This window comes from Citrus clementina, unplaced genomic scaffold (genome assembly GCF_000493195.1).
Source record: "Citrus clementina cultivar Clemenules unplaced genomic scaffold, Citrus_clementina_v1.0 scaffold_6, whole genome shotgun sequence".
Lineage (NCBI taxonomy): Eukaryota > Viridiplantae > Streptophyta > Magnoliopsida > Sapindales > Rutaceae > Citrus > Citrus x clementina.
Window position 1 is genome coordinate 8,315,167 of NW_006262139.1, and position 14,839 is coordinate 8,330,005.

Sequence of the window (14,839 nt, forward strand, 5' to 3'; positions counted from 1 at the left end):
ACGTTGTGGCATAGGCGCTCCAGTGGGCTGCGCGATGCCCTTCGAAAATACGGGAGTCATTTTGAAGACTCGGAGTGGCTGAAGCTCCCCTCCCCACTCCTCACAGGGCAGAGGCTATAACACACCGGCCTCAGCGCCTTCTTGGCCACGCCCCCTAGGACAGAAGTCTTGTTTTGGAACGGACCTCTGCAAGCACCTTCCCACGGAAGGCGTGAGGCCCCTTGAAAAGATGGGAGTCATTTCGGTGACTCGAAGTGGCTGAAGCTCCCCTCCCCACCCCCCACAGGCCAAAGGCTATAGCACACCGGCCTCGGCGCCTTCTTGGCCACGCCTCCTGAGATAGAAGTCTTGTTTTAGAACAGGCCTCTGCATGCACCTTCCTGCGAACGGCACGAGGCCCCTCGAAAAGATGGGAGTTGCGCGCGCTGTCCTGCGGGCGCGAGGCGCAGGGGTTCTCGAGCACAAGGCACAACAGCGTGCAAGGGCGAGCACTCGATGCAACAGTGCGCGGGACAGTGGCTCAATTGCATGTGCAGTTTGCAGAATAACGCGAGATAGTGGCGTAATTGCATGTCGGATGCGCACAAGCGTGCAGCAGCACAAGGCATGCACAGGGTCCCAAATCATATGAAAAATAAAAGGTGTTCATGTGCAGGTTGTGCGCAGATAGTGGCAGTTGAACATGGAAGCATGATGGCTGCAACTCTTTAAAAGTGGCCTTAAAATCAAGCATGAGTGCTTAGTTTAAGTGGAGGAACATGACCTTGGATCATATGCCTAAAAATGAGAGGCAAAGAAAGTGGGCAGTGGTGGTTACTCATCGAGGAGGTGGGCAACAATGGTTACATCCCTTGATTTCTTTGAGTAGACTAAATAGGCAACGGTTGCTTGAGTCAAGGGGAAGTGGAGATGTGATCTTTAAATCTTGCTTGGTGGTGCCTAAAATTTATGGAGGGAAATTGAGATGGCCGCAAGGGTGGCGCGCCACTCAACCTTAGCAAATGGGGGTGTCATTTGCAAACTTATGTATATAAATAGTAATGGGGATGTATGTTGGGGGTTGATGCCTCCGTAAAAAGTAAAATCACTTGTATTCTTGTGGCTTATATGCATTGTTCTTTGTGTTAGTGAGAAATCTCTCTTGCATAACCTTCATTGCGAGTCTTGAATTTCTTGCGACGCATTAGCTTTCGTTGGGCATTTTTTAGTGGCTGGCTAAGCGGAGTACTTCGCCCCATCGCTGGGGCGCGGTAGCAAACGTACGCCCCTGTGCCCACGCACTTGCGAGATGTTACGTGCACTGCCCATGCATGCCCTTGCCCGTGCCATCCTACATTCCATGCGCTTATGCCACAGTGTACGCTTGCTACCGCACCCCAGCCCACGCATCATACTTCCCTTGCTTTCTTGCTCACCCCCAAGCACAAGCATGTTGTTGTCACGATTTGGCACAAGGCCCCAAGCCAAGCCAAGACAGTTGGCCATTATGACTCTCGGTAGTGACAAACCCCCTTACCCAAAAAGCGCAACGTCCTCATCAGCGGGGTACCTACATCTGCCATAACTTCCCCCACGCAAAGCCATATCAAAGCCTGCAGTTTCTTCTCCTCGACTAGGGATGGCAAAAATTCTCACAGGGATGGGTACTCTCGGGGATTTTTCCTATTCGGGGAGGGTATGAGGATAATTTCATACCCAATTTCTTATTCGGGAAAATGATGAAAAATTTTTTTACTCAATTTCTTATTCGGAGAGGGGACGGGGATGAGGTGAAATCCCCATCCCCTACTCATTTTCCCATTTTAATTTTTAATTTTATTTTAATTTTTTAAAATTACTAGTAAATAAATAATAAAATTTAAATTATAAATTTATAAATATTGGTAAAAATAAAAAATATCAAAATATTTATATTATTAAACTTTTAGGTCTAATTAACTAATTAAAGTCCTAAATTTTTATTTAGGACATTAAAAAGACCGAGTAAATTCTATTAGCCCAATTTTTTTATTTTAATATTCTTTAAATATTTTAAACTTAAATCTATTTTTTATTTAGTTTTAGATGTTATAATTGCCCACAGCGAATCACAATTTTAATATATAATCTAATCTAATCTAATATTTGCTCTTGATTTGTTCTTATTTAACTATTGTGTTGTAAAGGGAATAGTACACATTTATAAAGTGTCCACGCCACCATTGCAAAAGTTAATTTTGAATTTAAATTCGATTTTATTTGTAACAATTTTGTATTAGACTATTAATTTATTCATGATAGTTTGTAAAAGAAGTTTGTATCCCTTCCCTTTGCATGCTGCGTTACTTACTAATTTAATGTATGTGATTTTTGTAATGGATATTAATGTAAAATATATTTCGAACTTTACTTTTATTTGAATTTTTTATTTTAATATGATTAACTCAAAATCGAAAACAAAAAAAAATGTATTAGTTATTCGGGGATCAGGGAGCCTCGGGGATCCCCTGTTATTATTCGGGGAGGGGATGAGGATTCTCTCAAGTAATTCTGAAGGGGACAGGAAAGGGACGAGGACATACGCAAAATATCGGGGATGGGTACGGGGAGATTGGTCCCCTCTCCTCCCCTCCCCATTGCCATCCCTATCCTCGACACACATCTACGTGTCAACGTTGGCTCATCACGCATATGTTGCGCCATCCCTTGGTCCTTTGGATGTTTTGTCTAAGTGGTGGAATCATTCACCACCCATGAAATGACTCCATACCAGTAATTTTCCCACTGGCCATTCTCTCTAAAAATGCACTTGTCGCTACCAGTTGTTCCCTCTCGAATTCCCATGAATCATTCTATCCACACAAGCCCTTGCTTGTCTATTCTATAGACCCCGCAACAAAACTCCAACCTTACTGCCATGTTGTCGAGAAAAACTGAAATTCCCATGGATTCGGCTACCACACATGCCCCTCTCCACTTCAGCCTGCTAAACCGCATTTCATTGTCCAATGCTTAATGCTCACACCACCCTCGTGTGCACCAATAAATAGAAAACAATGCCGTTACACCCAACAACACCAATATGAACCAGGCAGCCCACTGTGAATCTTTTACTGGATTCCCACTTGTTGTTTCAAAGTGCTTGAATCTTTGCACTTCATTGCCAATGCACCCGCATTTCCTTTTACACAACAAAGACTCACCACAGTCGGTACCTTCTCGAATGTCTCTCACATTCTTACTGTTGTCAGCCTTCTGGTAATTAGAACTACCTGCTGGGACTCAACTTGTGATTCTTCTTTGCCTTGGTTCTTATCATCATCCGTTCGCTTGTCTAGATGCCTTGGTATACCCGTCAAGCCCCTCTTCAACTTCATCTTTCTCCTCAACGATCGACATTATCACTGAATTCCCTTCATCTAAACCATTACTGGTAGTCTAGAGTGATGGTTCCAGCCTCCTCAAACTTTGATACTCGCATTCAACCATGCACGACTCCTCTATGCCCACGATCCAAATGCATGACAAGTGAGGTAGTACATGCACCTCTGCATTATATAGGAACTCCATTCCCAAAATTACATCAAATCTAGACATAACCATCACCACAAACGTTGTCTCAAGCACCCAAGAGCCCACACTTAGGTTGGCCACCGCTATGCCAATTGGAACCACCCGATGATGTGAAATAAGATACACGGCAATGTTGGCTCTAGCAACTTGCAGACCAACGCGTGGTACCAAGTTTGCCTTTACAAGAGTCACCATAGCACCCGTATCAATCATTGCCCTCACTTCAACCCCAATTAACTTCACAATTGCACACATTAGTCCTCTTTGGTAGAATTTATCCCTCAGGATGCTCGCTAGCACCTCTTGATCGATGGGTTCCTCCTCTATCTTGACTTTTGTGTTGCTCAATAGTTGTAACAGATTCATGCGCGCTGTCATTACTTTGGCCTCTGAAGGTTTCGAATACTCCCCTTCTAATTCCTTCACCCAAAAGTTTAGCTTATCATGCTTCAGATAATCCTTTGCCCGATGTGGTCTGTCGCAAATGAAGCACGCTGAACTCTTCTTTCCTTGCGGATTGTTTGCTTGGCTTTGTTTGGGCTGTTATTTTTTTCCCACCATCATGCGAAAATTTTTTTTTCCCACCATCACGCGAAAAATTGCCTTGCTTGCCATCCTTTGATTTCTTAGATTCGGAAAGAGAAACGTTCACGAATATGAAATCTACCTAGCCATTGGCCACTGTTATTGTTGCTAGTAAAACCCTCACAGCTTGTCTTTGCAATTCCTTTAGAGCCCGCGACTGCAAACCCAACATGAAATTGAAGAGTTTGTTTTCATCCCACATGTTCTTGTTGTCCAACATCAACGAACTGAATTCTTTGACCTAATCCCTCACCGATTTGGTATGCTTTAGCTTTTTCAAACTCTCCCTCGCGAGCCAGCTAGCATTCCTCTGTAAGAATTATCCCTTCAGTTCTCGTTTGAGCATGTCCGAAGTTTTAATCACTGGTCATTGCGCTTCAGCATCCTCTTGAAGCCTGCTCCACCACTACAACTTAGCATCACCCTCTAGGTACATGCTCGTGATAGTGACTCGATCCGCTTCAGGTACACGAGCAGCTCGAAAATACTGCTCCATATCCATAGAAAGTTCTCCAACTTTTTGGCATTCTGAGTCTTGTTATAAGCCTTCGGTTCGGGCACCTTGACTTTCCAATGTCTATCCTCTGCCCAAGAAGTGTTGCCTACTGTACATTTCTGCAATCCCACTTCCTTTTCAAGATCCCCAATGTGGCCTTTCAATATCTCCACTAGTGCGGCAATAGCTTCTGTCACCTTGTTCAGCTTATCCGAAAATTCGCTCACAAACTCTGCACAAGTTTGCTTCACACCCGCCATCTCGATTGAGTTGATTTTTGTGTTCTTAGCCAAACTCTCCAAGTCATGCTGTAATATATTCACAATTGCCTCCCAAGTGCACCAACTTGTCCTTTGTCGACTCCCCTGTCATGTTGGTTTTTGCTGTTGTAAATTTCCCTGAAACTACACAACTACACTCTTGCAAACTAATTTCTCTCTGAAACTACAAAACTAGCTGTCCACAAACTGATTTAACCAAGCCTTGCTCTAAAGTCTTCTTACGTTGGCACAATACAATTCTAATCATACATCCTCAGGTCAAGCGAATGAAACTGTAGCATCGTCAAGTCCAAGACGGTTATTTGCAAGACAGGGTTAGTAAGTACTTTCAATTCATATGCTCTGTATAAAGGAAAACTTACAATGAACTTTAATCAATGCCAGCCCATTTCCTAAATGCCTGAACATACTCAAGCCTCTTGCTCTGAGCCTCGGTTCTGCCATTTGATGCTTTTTAGCCTCCTATATAGATGCTTATGATGCTTTAACAACTCACTTTTATACATTCACTTATCTATATACATATTCTGCTTTTCCATGAAGCCAATGACCTCCATCACTCTCTCAAAGTAACCACCTTGAAGAAAAGGCAGTAGTAAGGTCTCCTACATCCCTGGTAATTGCCAAAACTCCACTCTCCATGTTGCTCTTAATATCTCCCCACAAGATTGTAATATCACAATACGTTTCCGAATAAGAATATCCATATATCAAATAGAAAAAAATTTCAATTGTGGGTCGGACTTTCATCTCTTGCAATCTTCGATATATCTTCAAAGCATCCTCTATCAATTTTCCCTTGCAAAAAAATGTAAATAGAAGAGTTTTAACTCATATACCATAGAAAGTGCTGCCTCCTCTCTCATTTCCTGAATTAAGGACTCAGCTAAATCTGATTTACCTATCAAAGCTGATGTGCTTGTAAATGAAGCTTTTTTATCTGCTACTTCTGAGAATCTTTCTAAGGCAACAATCTCATCAGACCAACTCTGAGCCAGACCAACTCTGAGCCAGACCAATCTTCCTCTTTTGTTTTAATAGTGCCTCTGCCTTCCTAAACATCTTTACTTTGTAATAAGCTGAAGAGAACAAGCTCTTGCTTACCTTCCACCTGGAGGAAGGAATCCATCTCCAGCAGCTCAGGCGTAATTGTACCTTCAATCCACACCTTTGATTTGGAGATCCTATTGGGACAAGGTAAGGCTTTAGTGAGTCTTGCCTAAGTTTTTGACTTGGAAGAGACTAGCGATATCTATTCATGTCCAATATAAGCTCACCAGCAGCATCAATGATGTCAAACTTGAAATGCAAGCTTAACAAACTATCATAAAACTGTCAGTAATGATGAGCAAAAGGGATCGATACTTGATCAATGTAATATTTAAATTTTTTCAGCTCATCTCTCTGGCAGTTGGTTTCATGAATCTCGGCAAAAATAATGACTGAGTGGGCATCAGCGTGGATCCCAGTTCGTGACAAAATTTTCCATAATAATTTGGCCTTAAGAGATGATCCAAATCTCACACAACTATGAAGCACAAGGTTAAAGATCATTCTATCCTATTAAGAAACCAAAGGAAAGGAAATAATTTTTATTCATCATTTATCGTCTATTTTATAATGATATAAATAAATAAGTTATTGTAACAATTGCAAGAGAAAAATTGACGAAAATAAATGAAGGAGGGTAGCAGTTGTCTAGTGGAGTTGCTGGTAATTATTATGTTTATTTTAAAAATCATCATTGCATGTCAAAAGTCATCATTGCATGTCATCATTACATTTTTGCATGTGCTCTGTAATTATTATGCTTGCCTGCCAATATATCTCGTGTGATCAGCTCAGCACCATTATTTCTCTCAGCAGATAGCCGTAAGAAGACATCACATAACTGAAACAAGAGATTAGATGCAAGACATGTCCTAATTTCTGTCTTCACCATATGCAGAAAAACCAACCACAGCAAATCACTGCAAAGTAGATTCTCTCTCTCAAGCATCATTCTAAGTACAGCGACAGTTTAGCAAGGAGATCAAGCTGAAGTTAATCTGATTTTACGTTATGGATTTTTAAAACTGAGTCACATGCTTTCTGTAGCCAGTGAAACTCAGTAAGTCCAGGGCTAGCTTCGTGCTAATATGTTTCTTGTCAAAGTGCCATTATGCCAAAATATTCTCACACTGGAGTGATCTATAGCATTTCCGAGACCAAAGAAAGAGGCACCAAAATTTTTTTGACGTAATAACTTTATCAAAATTCTGAATTTCTGATTGTCTCCAAAATCTCCTAAATTCTATGTTTTTTTTCTTTATGAAAGCAAGAGATGGAAAGTGTCGTTTTAAATTCTTCCTCACAAATAAATTATCAGAATGAGGGACAAAATCATCTGTCTGCTCAAAGTAGAAAATAAGAACTTCATTAAAAAAATTATCGGGAGTGCATTTTAGACAAGCACTTGAAAGGAGCTTCTTAGTAAATGCTTTCAACATCCCAAAAAAACTAAATAAATTTTGAATTTAAGAAGACTATTGACTCCAAGAAACTCGAACCAAAGCAATCAATCAAAGAACAAAATAACAAGATCAATGAAATCAGAGACAATCACAGAGAACAAGCTTCTTAATTTTAAAGAAAAATCAACTTGCTTTCATTACTCAAACTGGCTACAAATCAATCACCCTTTACATAAGATATTACAAGCTTCACAGCTGAATAAGAATCATGGAATTTGGTAAAGAAATGAATGAGAAAAGCGTGATACACCAGGGGCTGTGCAACAGCTCCTTTTATACTAACGTTTCTGGAATTTTTCCAGAAACAACTTAACAGCGATAACGGCTTTTGGCCACGTCAGCAGTTAATTGCAATACGACCCCTAAACTGAAGTTTATCTGCCCTAAGAAACAAACGTTTTCTCTCATTTCCATTTCGGTCCCAAAAACAAATTTCATGTCCTCAGAAAGTCACAATGCATAAATAAATAAATCTCTTGCAGTGCGAGCTTTTACAAAAGCACTTAGTATTACCTCTTCAGAAAGTGCTTTTATGTTCTTATACTCAGGCGTCACTCGCTAGAAATTTCCCAATTGCTAAAAGCACATTTATAAAACAAAACGAAAAAACCCAGATGAGATATATAATTGTTTTCAGAAAAAATCTAGTAGAATAATAAGATCACTGTCTATTGTGTTTCAAACAACAGTGTAAAAATAATTGATAAAAGCTTATATGATCATAGAGTACTCAGCAAATTCTATATGAAGCGAAGTTTTCTTCTCGCTATCGTTCAAAATGGAAAGAGTAAAATCCTGGAAGTCGAAAATGGAGTGGTAAAAAGAAGCAATAGAAGAATGATGAAAGTAACTGACACGACCCGACCCGACCTCTCTGTCGGCCGTGGTCATACGATAGTCACTATATTTCTTATCTCAAGCTCCTATTTAAAGATCATAACATAGGTGAATATATAGATCTTGCTTCAGGCCTCTACTATAATCATATAATAGTATTCGTGTCTCATCCAAAAACATATTCAGTATTTGCACACTTCACAACTTTCTCTCTCTCTCTCTTTATAAATATATATATACATTTCAAAATATATACTTATAAAAATAAACGTGCTGAGAATGCAAAATATATAGTAATGTGTGTTGTGACCTAACTTCAACTAATTAGAAATTGAACTATATGAAATGCTATGGAAAGTTGGGAGAAATGGGATAAATAGAAAAATATTGAGATTGCAACTCAATTATGTGTGTAATATACTATGAATTATAACATCTATTGTAAGTTGAACAACACTATTTCAAAATTGCCTAAAAAATACACTACCACATATCATGTGGTAATGGTGATTTTTTTTTTTCATCATCAGATTGAGGATATGAAAGTATTTTCCCTTGTTTGGGCAACGCTAAAAAATATCCTAACTAGTGCTAATTGAACATTCTAACATTTGAATCAATATTATATTTCGTATTTTATTAGAATTTATCTTATTTTAGTATGCTTATTTGAGAAGAATTAAAATCTAATAGCTACTGGTATAAGGACTAGTTTGGGATTGTGGTTGCTAATTGAATAAGCTGCTTCTACTGTGCGGATATAATAAGCAGCTGATTAAAAAGGCACATTGATATTTGATAAACTATGTTGTTACTATTGTTGTGAATTTTAAAAGCAATGTACATGTGTTTGGTAAATTTTATTACAAACATGTTATTTTATCATAGAATGACCAAAATAGATATAAGTTTAAATTATCTTTTATTTTTTTGAAGTATGTTTAATAATGTTTAGACATGCCCTTTTCTTTTTAAAACACGTAAAATTATATTAAGTGAAAAAAATTTAATAATTTGTTACATAAAATATGATAAAAATTCATACTAATATATAATCTAGATAAAATAAAATAGTAATATACATTATTTTCACCTTAAACTTGTTGCAATAAACACCATGACTATAGAAAAATATAAATAGATTGTATGTTAAAAGTTATGGTTATAAAATTGATTTTAAAAGTTATGTTTAATTTTCATGTGAAATTGTTTATTGTTCAAAAACTTTTACATGATTATATGCAAGTCTTTTTTAATCTTATAATAGAAATACAAGTATAATATGGAAAATACAAACTTATTAGATCAAAACTTTGATATTGGAGAGAATATATAGTAGTTGTGTTGGTAATTTTGATTGTGGTGATAACATGATATCTAATGACTTATATATCATAGTGTATGGAAAAATATGACATAATTATATTTGTTAAAATATTAATTAAGGTTATAATAAGAACTTTAAAAAGATGTGGTAGTTTATTTAATAAACTATTTATGTAAAGCTATCCTACTATCAAAATAGAGAAAATTATGAAATAAGAAGTTATTACAAAATTTATCAAATACTATTTTTGTCACAAATTATAAAATAAGTACTTTATTGAGTTTCAATCTCAATCTCAAACAGAGCCTAAATAGGGTTATTAAATTATTTTATTATGATAACCTTTCCTGCCTTTCATTAATAATATTTCAAATATCAAAAACACTCTCTTCCCATTTAGACTTCACGCTCACTTGATGATTAAAAAATACCCTAGAAAGTGTAGGAGAATAATAAGAATATGGAGGCAAAGAAAAAAGAAGTTTACTTAGGATTTGAGACGTGTTTGCACACTTTCCTTTAAGGTTTTATTTGCCCTCACCAACTTGGTTTGCTATAGAGTTTTAGTGGCAAATTACCCCCAAGATATATCAAATCCTGAATACAATCTCTAGCAAATAAGATTGTATTTCCAGAACATGTATGAAAACTGCAAAATCTGATATTAATCTAATTGTATATGTTTCCTTTATGAAGAAGATGTTAATTCAAAAGAATGCAACCATTCGAAATGGTACTTCTTCAAAAAACTCTTTTGGTTTGAATTTGCAACGATTAACACTTGAAATTTTCAAGCTTGTCAACCGTTTCTAGTTGACGCCTTTCTGGAAATAAACGGTTAACCGTTTTCTCAATAAACGGTGAGCCGTTTTATTCCAAAATGTCAAATACGTTGCTCTCAGTACATAAACGGTTAACCGTTTTCACAATAACCGGTGAGCCGTTTTCTCTAGACCAAAAAACATGCTCTCTGGATTTAAACGGTTAGCCGTTTTCTCCATAAACGGTGAGCCGTTTTCTCTAGACCATAAAACATGCTCTCTGGAGTTAAACGATTAGCCGTTTTCTCCATAAATGGTACGCTGTTTTACCCAGAACAGAAAACATGCTCTCTGGACTTAAACGGTTAGCCGTTTTCTCAATAAACGGCAAACCGTTTTCGTCCAGAATATCAAACCAAAAAACTTGAAAGATGTTACAATCTCTCTTACAATCCCCACTAGATTGTAATATTTTTTCAGATTTATTAATGAGAAACTTATACATACAAAAAGGTATCTTTCGATTTTAACCTTTAATTAGTGAGTGTATTTCAAAGCATTTACAAGACAATAGTGTGCTAAGCATTAAATTTTGTCTTTTAAGTAAATACCGGAGATACATCACATATAAGTTATCCCAGCGTTCAAAGTTGTGTTCCAATAGTTAGCACTATTCCGGCCTTGTGCTCTATCTTGGATTCATGAACATTTACAAGATTAAACCAGGACCTTGTTAAAACGGCACCATTTCTTATGTTCACTTAGGTGAAGTTTCAAATCATGTCTTTAGCTACTATAAGACTTGAACTTCATTAAGAATAAATACTCAACCTCAACCTTGTAGCTATTTGCACCGAATATCGCGAATGTGATTATTTATTACTTGGTGCCAATCCAGTCACATAACAACAACTTGTTATTACCCATTTAACTATGGAGTAGCGGTATAACTACTACATAGTTGGGTTACTGTCGTTGGTGACTTTATTGTGTAAAGGTTTCAATCCCATTCCAAAAGATGTATCCTTAACTAAGTCTCTTGAAAGACCTTTTGTTAAAGGATCTGCTAGATTTTTATTAGTCTTAACATAAACAATATTAATAATACCATCTGCTATTAATTGTTTCATATATTCATGTCTTAAGCTAATATGTCTAGACTTTCCATTATACACTTTATTATAAGCTCTAGACAATGTAGCTTCACTATCGCAGTACAAAGAAATAGATGGCATCGGTTGTGGCCACAACATTATATCAAACAACAAATTTCTCAGCCATTCTGCTTCTTTGCCTGCAGCTGCAAGTGCTATAAACTCACTTTCCATTGTTGAATGAGTTATGCACGTTTGTTTCTTTGAAGCCCAAGAAACCGCTCCTCCAGCAATTGTAAAAATCCAACCAGAAGTAGATTTATTATCTCTTGTATTGGTTACCCAACTAGCATCTGAATATCCTTCCAATACTTCAGGATAATCATTATAAAACAAACCCAAATTAATGGTCTTTTTAAGATAACAAGTATCCTACCAATTGCTTTCCAGTGTTCAACACTAGGGTTACTCGTGAATCTTGACATTTTGCAAACTGCAAATGCTATATCAGGCCTTGTACAATGCATAGCATACATCAAGCTACCAATAGCACTAGCATATTCTAGTTGTGCTACTACTCGGCCTGAATTTTCTAGTAATTTAATACTAGAATCATATGGGGTATTAGCTTCTTTAAATTTCAAATAATTGAATTTAAGAAGCACTTTCTCTATATAATGAGATTGACACAACGAGTAACCCCTACTATGTTTATTCACTTTGACACCTAAGATAGTATCTACTTCACCAAGATCTTTCATCTTAAATTGTGAAGTTAAATACTTCTTTGTATCATCTACTCCTTGCATATTTGTTCCAAAGATAAGCAAGTCATCAACATACAAGCATATAATCACACCAAAGTCATTCGTAAATTTAAAATATATACATTTATCAGCATTATTATGCTTAAAGCCATGAGATAAAATTACCGAATCAAACTTCTCATGCCATTGTTTTGGTGCTTGCTTTAAACCATAAAGAGATTTGACTAACTTGCATACCTTTTTCTCATTTCCTGGCAAAACAAATCCCTCAGGTTGTTCCATATAGATTTCTTCATCAAGATCACCATTAAGAAAAGCTGTTTTAACATTCATTTGATGCACATATAAATTGTTCAATGAAGCAATTGCAAACAACACTCTTATAGAAGTTAACCTAGCTACCGGAGCATATGTATTGAAATAATCAATACCATTTCTTTGCTTAAACCCTTTTGCTACTAATCTAGCCTTAAAAGTTTGCAAAGAACCATCACTATTGTACTTTCTTCTAAACACCCATTTGTTGCTAATTGGTTGAGATCCTGGAGGAAGATCAACCAAGACCCATGTTTGATTCGACATAATCGAATCCATTTCATCACTTACCGCCTCTCTCCAAAAGGAAGCGTCTCTAGAAGATATAGCCTCGCTAAATGTCTTTGGATCTTTTTCAATATTTAACAACAATGGTACTTTGTTAAGTACATTCTTTCTATCCCCTTCAACCAAGAAGAGTAGTGTTTGTGATGAAATAAAATCCGGAGCTAAACTCTTTTCTTTCTTTTCACGTTGACTCCTCCTTGGTTCGAAAGATGTCATAGACTCTTTCCTTTTATTATTGTTAGTGGAGGTACCAGGAGTATTAACACATGGTTGATCAATACTTGATTCTAATTCAATATTATAATCATGTTGAAATTTATTCTCAATAAATTCAACATCTCTAGATTCCACAATCACATTAGAATCTAAATCTAACAAACTATATGCCTTGGAATTTTCAGCATATCTTACGAAAACACTTTTAATACCTCTAGCACTCAACTTTGATGACTTAGGATCATGTCTTTTATAAAAAGCTAAACAACCCCAGACCCTTAAATACATCAAGTTTGGTTTTCTTCCTTTCAGCCAAACCATTTTGTTGAGGAGTAAATGGAGCTGATCTTTGATGAATAATTCCAACTTCTTCACAATAATTATTAAATTCAATTGAGAAATATTCACCACCTCTATCACTACGAACCATTTTGATTTTCTTATCTTTTTGGTTCTCAACTTCAGCTTTGAAAATTTTAAATTTATCAAAAGCTTCATTTTTTGTTCTAAGTAAATACACATAAGTGTATCTAGAACAATCATCAATAAAAGTGATAAAGTATCTCTTACCTCCTCTTGTTAAAATGCCATTATACTCACAAATATCGGTATGTATCAAATCCAATATTTGAGTATTTCGTTCAGTTTTAGGAAAAGGCTTCTTAGTTAATTTAGCTTGGATGCAGATTTCACACTTATGACGTTTAACATCATTGCAATTAATCAAACCATGCTTAGACATGTATTTCAAAGATCTAAAGTTCAAATGTGCTAATCTAGCATGCCAAACATCACAAGATTCAACAATATAAGCTAAGTTGATATTATTATTATTAATGCTGAGTTTGTACATTCCATCACAAGAATACCCTTTCCCAACAAATAATCCATTCTTTGAGATAATACAAGTATTACTCTCAAGCACAATCTTAAGCCCATGCTTACACATACAACTAGCAGAAATAAGATTCTTCCTAACGGAAGGTACATGAAAGACATTATACAATGTGACTTTCTTTCCAGAAGTGAAGTTGATCTCAACAACTCCTTTCCCTGCTACTATGGCTGCATTATTATTCCCCATGAGAACCATTTGTCCTTCCGTTTCTTCTTTGTATGATAAGAAAAATTTCTTGTCATTACAAACATGAATTGTTGCACCCAAATCGAGCCACCAATCATAGGACTTAGTTTCAGCCATATTGGTTTCGGTAATCATGCCAATTTGCATTTCAAAAACCATAGCACAAATCTCTTCAGATTTGTTTTCAATGACATTAGCTTTATGGGAATTCACTTCTTCCTTTTTCTTCTTGAATCTGCAATCACTTTGGCGATGACCTTTCTTACTACAAAAGAAATAATTTCCAGAAAACTTTTGTGTGCTGGACTTTTTGAATTTCTTGTCATTCTTGACCTTAAAATTCTTTGAGAATTTACTAGCTTCAACAACATTAACTTTAGTAGAATCATACTTATCCTTGGATTCGCGAGACCTAGTCTCTTCTTCAATTACCAAGTGTTTTTGCAATTCTTCTAAAGTTATGTTCTCTTTACTATGAAGAAGTTTCTTTCTATAATCATTCCAACTTTGAGGCAATTTAGCAATAATAGCCCCAACTTGAAATGATTCAGAAATTTCAACTTTTAACTCTCGAAGCTTAGCAACAATAATCTGTAACTCATGTATTTGATCAAGAATGGATTTTGTGTCTACCATAATAAATTCAAAATATTTAGATATAAGGAATGTGTCAGTACCTTCTTTCTCCGTTTTGTATTTGTACTCAAGAGCATTCCAAATTTC

General features: G+C 36.4%; 1 pseudogene; it reads right to left on the reverse strand.

Moving 5' to 3' along the window:
- Nucleotides 1–5,284: 5,284 nt before the first annotated feature.
- Nucleotides 5,285–13,032, reverse strand: LOC112097326 (annotated as a pseudogene).
- Between the last annotated feature and the right edge of the window lie 1,807 nt (nucleotides 13,033–14,839).